At 50.4% G+C, this 6,000-nt stretch overlaps 1 non-coding gene across 1 annotated transcript; it reads right to left on the bottom strand.

The window, feature by feature from the left end:
• Positions 1 to 2,062: 2,062 nt before the first annotated feature.
• Positions 2,063 to 2,253, bottom strand: LOC130338885 (U2 spliceosomal RNA). Its single transcript, XR_008879350.1, has one exon. It is a non-coding gene; the product is annotated as a U2 spliceosomal RNA (small nuclear RNA).
• Between the last annotated feature and the right edge of the window lie 3,747 nt (positions 2,254 to 6,000).

Raw genomic sequence — 6,000 nt, 5'->3', positions numbered from 1 at the left:
AACCGTGAAAGGGGCGGGCCCAACAAGGTCCCCTTCATGGGCACTATCACTGCTTGCTGTCAGGGAGGCTGCCAGACAATTTTCCATGCACACTCTGGGCTGGGGGGCAGTCAACCACCAGTACACACAGCAGAACCTAAACCCATACCATTATTGCTAAGCAGCAAGACAGGGGCCCATTGCACTCCCACGGGGCCTTTTTAAATGCAATCCATAACCCGGATTTGCCAGGAACCCTTCTTACTCCTCCTACTTGCATGTGACACTGGGCTTAGGATCTGCATAGGAAACACACACACAAGCACACACCTACCTTTGTTGCCTGCAGATGCCTCCTTGGCTGTCCCCAAACGGTATCAAACCAACACCCACGGGAAGCTGTAAGCATAGAGGACATGCCTGCACCCCATTGGACTTACCTGTGTGGGTTAAATCCGGGTTATTTGACAACCTATGGCGGTGATGGTTCTGCTCAGGCAGAGCAGTGCTGATGCTCCTCATAAAGCTGTCGCTGCTGTGAAGGTTCTAGGTGACATCACAAATCCCTATGGTTACATACACAACAAAGCTGGGTTGTTGTTGTTTACACTCTGCAAGGCCTGTGGAAGTGAGTGACATCATAGCACTGTAGTTCTGAGGGTTCTAGATGGATGCAACAATCTCCTGTTGCTTCTATGAAGGCCATAATAGACGACATCACCAAACAGCTCCATAGTCACATACACAGCAAAGGAGAGATGTTGTTTACACCTAGTGATGTCAGTGGTATTGAGTGACATCACAGCACAGTGCTAAGGCTCCTGGGCCTGGACACAGCAGCGGCTGCAATATCTCAACGGAGAATACGTTTATATATATGTGTGTGTGTGCGCGTATATATATATATATATATATATATATATATATATATTTCTCCGCCGAAATCACTTTTAAACCCATTTCCACCTTTTTTTCCCTTCTCTTCCTCTTACTTTTTTTTCACGTTTTTTTACGTTTTTCTCCTTTTCGCCTCTTTTCTGGGCGTATTATTCTTCTTTTTCTTCTTTTTTTTCGTCTAATGCATACCCCATCAGTGCAGCAATGCTTATTCAATACCGCCAGCAGATGGAGACACTGGGGGATAATTTTCTAAGGATTTATACTGATTTTTCCTGTCTGAATTTGTCGCACAGAAAGTTGCAGGCCAAATATGTGTGACATTTCTGCGACTTTAGCTTCTAGAGCATTTTTACAACATTATACATAGGTGCTGAATACATAAAAAGCGACTGTTCAGCGACAGACAAGTCGCATCGGCTGAAAGTAGGCCAGAATGTCAGTCCATGTTGGAGCAGGTTTAGATACAGTCTAAAGTATAGATCTCAAAGTCTGTGCACAGAATTTAGCAAGGGCCTCGCACCTTCTGATGCATCAGGTAGGTGCACAATAGCATAGCCTAACCCTCTGTACTTTGGTCTATATTGATGCGGGACATAGACAGCCAGCTGATGACCAATCCATTAGTGCAATGGATGGCTGGAAGCATTTGTCTTTGCCTTTGCAATACCACAGAAGCAATGCATGGTCAATGTACAGCAATGACACACCTGTGTGAACAGCCAGGAGACCCCCCCCATGTTATGTTACATAGTTACATAGTTAGTACGGTCGAAAAAAGACATATGTCCATCAAGTTCAACCAGGGAATTAAGGGGTAGGGGTGTGGCGCGATATTGGGGAAGGGATGAGATTTTATATTTCTTCATAAGCATTAATCTTATTTTGTCAATTAGGAACATTCAGCACCCACCCGCTATCAAGGCAGCTGCCTATCATGTCATGCCCTACCTGCACAGGTGTGCTGGCTACTCAAATGATCCAATTAAGGAGGCCATTTAGTCAGCAGCAGCAGAAGTCCTGTGCCTGGACGCTCCAACAGCGGCCAGACACAAGCAGAAGCAGCAGCAGCAGCACCACCTTTTGTTTTTTGGCTGCAGCAGCAAGGCCCACAGGGCTGGCTAGCTGGCTAGCCAGCAAGCAGGTAGCAATGAAAGTAGGAATCTTTCTTTTTAACCCTGTAAGGGGGTGGTGCACTGTACCCGAAGATACTGCCATATCGGGTCAATGCATAGGGCGACGGAAGCAAGCTTCGAAATCGGCCCCCGTTCTCAAAAATCCATTTAATATATGGTCCCCAGATAGGGGACGTATCAGATATTAAACTGATAAGAACAGATACTACACTTGATCTTAGCCAAAAGGCCGAGAAGCGATAACCGTGAAAGGGGCGGGCCCAACAAGGTCCCCTTCATGGGCACTATCACTGCTTGCTGTCAGGGAGGCTGCCAGACAATTTTCCATGCACACTCTGGGCTGGGGGGCAGTCAACCACCAGTACACACAGCAGAACCTAAACCCATACCATTATTGCTAAGCAGCAAGACAGGGGCCCATTGCACTCCCACGGGGCCTTTTTAAATGCAATCCATAACCCGGTGTTACGCCGAGCGCTCCGGGTCCCCGCTCCTCCCCGGAGCGCTCGCTACACTCCTCTCACTGCAGCGCTCCGGTCGGTTCCACGGACCCGGGGCGCTGCGATACCGCCTCTGGCCGGGATGCGATTCGCGATGCGGGTAGCGCCCGCTCGCGATGCGCACCCCGGCTCCCGTACCTGACTCGCTCTCCGTCAGTTCTGTCCCGGCGCGCGCGGCCCCGCTCCCTAGGGCGCGCGCGCGCCGGGTCTTTGCGATTTAAAGGGCCACTGCGCCGCTGATTGGCGCAGTGGTTCCAATTAGTGTTTACACCTGTGCACTTCCCTATATCACCTCACTTCCCCTTCACTCCCTCGCCGGATCTTGTTGCCTTAGTGCCAGTGAAAGCGTTTCCTTGTGTGTTCCTAGCCTGTGTTCCAGACCTCCTGCCGTTGCCCCTGACTACGATCCTTGCTGCCTGCCCCGACCTTCTGCTACGTCCGACCTTGCTTCTGTCTACTCCCTTGTACCGCGCCTATCTTCAGCAGCCAGAGAGGTTGAGCCGTTGCTAGGGGATACGACCTGGTCACTACCGCCGCAGCAAGACCATCCCGCTTTGCGGCGGGCTCTGGTGAAAACCAGTAGTGACTTAGAACCGATCCTCTAGCACGGTCCACGCCAATCCCTCTCTGGCACAGAGGATCCACTACCTGCCAGCCGGCATCGTGACAGTAGATCCGGCCATGGATCCCGCTGAAGTTCCTCTGCCAGTTGTCGCTGACCTCACCACGGTGGTCGCCCAGCAGTCACAACAGATTGCGCAACAAGGCCAACAGCTGTCTCAACTGACTGTTATGCTACAACAGTTACTACCACAGCTCCAGCAACCATCTCCTCCGCCAGCTCCTGTACCTCCTCCGCAGCGAGTGGCCGCTTCTGGACTACGACTATCCTTGCCGGATAAATTTGATGGGGACTCTAAGCTTTGCCGTGGCTTCCTTTCCCAATGTTCATTACACTTGGAGATGATGTCGGACCAGTTCCCCACTGAAAGGTCTAAGGTGGCTTTCGTAGTCAGCCTGCTGTCTGGAAAAGCCCTGGCTTGGGCCACACCGCTCTGGGACCGCAATGACCCCGTCACTGCCTCTGTACACTCCTTCTTCTCGGAAATTCGAAGTGTCTTTGAGGAACCTGCCCGAGCCTCTTCTGCTGAGACTGCCCTGTTGAACCTGGTCCAGGGTAATTCTTCCGTTGGCGAGTATGCCGTACAATTCCGTACTCTTGCTTCTGAATTATCCTGGAACGATGAGGCCCTCTGCGCGACCTTTAAAAAAGGCCTATCCAGCAACATTAAAGATGTTCTGGCCGCACGAGAAATGCCTGCTAATCTTCATGAACTTATTCACCTAGCCACTCGCATTGACATGCGTTTTTCCGAAAGGCGTCAGGAGCTCCGCCAAGATATGGACTCTGTTCGCACGAGGCGTTTCTTCTCCTCGGCTCCTCTCTCCTCTGGTTCCCTGCAATCTGTTCCTGTGCCTCCCGCCGTGGAGGCTATGCAGGTCGACCGGTCTCGCCTGACATCTCAAGAGAGGACACGACGCCGCATGGAGAACCTCTGCCTGTACTGTGCTAGTACCGAACACTTCCTGAGGGATTGTCCTATCCGCCCTCCCCGCCTGGAAAGACGTACCCTGACTCCGCACAAAGGTGAGACAATCCTTGATGTCCACTCTGCTTCTCCACGTCTTACTGTGCCTGTGCGGATGTCTGCCTCTGCCTTCTCCTTCTCTTCTGTGGCCTTCTTGGACTCTGGATCTGCAGGAAATTTTATTTTGGCCTCTCTCGTCAACAGGTTCAACATCCCAGTGACCAGTCTCACCAGACCCCTTTACATCAATTGTATAAACAATGAAAGATTGGACTGTTCCATACGTTTCCGCACGGAGCCCCTTCTAATGAGCATCGGATCTCATCACGAGAGGATTGAACTTTTGGTCCTCCCCAATTGCACCTCGGAAATTCTCCTTGGACTTCCCTGGCTTCAACTTCATGCCCCAACCCTGGATTGGTCCACTGGGGAGATCAAGAGTTGGGGGCCCTCTTGTTCCAAGGACTGTCTAAAACCGGTTCCCAGTAACCCTTGCCGTAACTCTGTGCTTCCTCCAGTAACCGGTCTCCCTAAGGCCTATATGGACTTCGCGGATGTTTTCTGCAAAAAACAAGCGGAGACTCTACCTCCTCACAGGCCTTATGATTGTCCTATCGACCTCCTCCCGGGCACTACTCCACCCCGGGGCAGAATTTATCCTCTCTCTGCCCCAGAGACTCTTGCCATGTCTGAATACGTCCAGGAGAATCTAAAAAAGGGCTTTATCCGTAAATCCTCCTCTCCTGCCGGAGCCGGATTTTTCTTTGTGTCCAAAAAAGATGGCTCTCTACGTCCTTGCATTGACTACCGCGGACTTAATAAAATCACGGTTAAGAACCGCTACCCCTTACCCCTCATCTCTGAACTCTTTGATCGCCTCCAGGGTGCCCACATCTTTACTAAATTGGACTTAAGAGGCGCCTATAACCTCATCCGCATCAGAGAGGGGGATGAGTGGAAAACAGCATTTAACACCAGAGATGGACACTTTGAGTATCTGGTCATGCCCTTTGGCCTGTGCAACGCCCCTGCTGTCTTCCAAGACTTTGTTAATGAAATTTTTCGTGATCTGTTATACTCCTGTGTCGTTGTATATCTTGATGATATCCTAATTTTTTCGGCCAATCTAGAAGAACACCGCCAGCATGTCCGTATGGTTCTTCAGAGACTTCGTGACAATCAACTCTATGCTAAAATTGAGAAATGTCTGTTTGAATGCCAATCTCTTCCTTTTCTAGGATACTTGGTCTCTGGCCAGGGACTACAAATGGATCCGGATAAACTCTCTGCCGTCTTAGATTGGCCACGCCCCTCCGGACTCCGTGCCATCCAACGTTTTTTGGGGTTCGCCAATTATTACAGGCAATTTATTCCACATTTTTCTACCATTGTGGCTCCTATTGTGGCTTTAACCAAAAAAAATGCCGATCCCAAGTCTTGGCCTCCTCAAGCGGAAGACGCCTTTAAACGACTCAAGTCTGCCTTCTCTTCGGCTCCCGTGCTCTCCAGACCTGACCCATCTAAACCCTTCCTATTGGAGGTTGATGCCTCCTCAGTGGGAGCTGGAGCTGTCCTTCTACAAAAAAACTCTTCCGGGCATGCTGTTACTTGTGGTTTTTTTTCTAGGACCTTCTCTCCGGCGGAGAGGAACTACTCCATCGGGGATCGAGAGCTTCTAGCCATTAAATTAGCACTTGAGGAATGGAGACATCTGCTGGAGGGATCAAGATTTCCAGTTATTATTTACACCGATCACAAGAACCTCTCATACCTCGAGTCTGCCCAACGGCTGAATCCTCGTCAGGCCAGGTGGTCTCTGTTCTTTGCCCGATTTAATTTTGAAATTCACTTTCGGCCTGCTGATAAGAACATTAGGGCCGATGCTCTCTCTCGTTCCTC

This window comes from Hyla sarda, unplaced genomic scaffold, assembly GCF_029499605.1.
Source record: "Hyla sarda isolate aHylSar1 unplaced genomic scaffold, aHylSar1.hap1 scaffold_531, whole genome shotgun sequence".
Taxonomy (NCBI): Eukaryota; Metazoa; Chordata; class Amphibia; order Anura; family Hylidae; genus Hyla; species Hyla sarda.
This window is presented reverse-complemented; position numbering and strand designations above follow the sequence as displayed.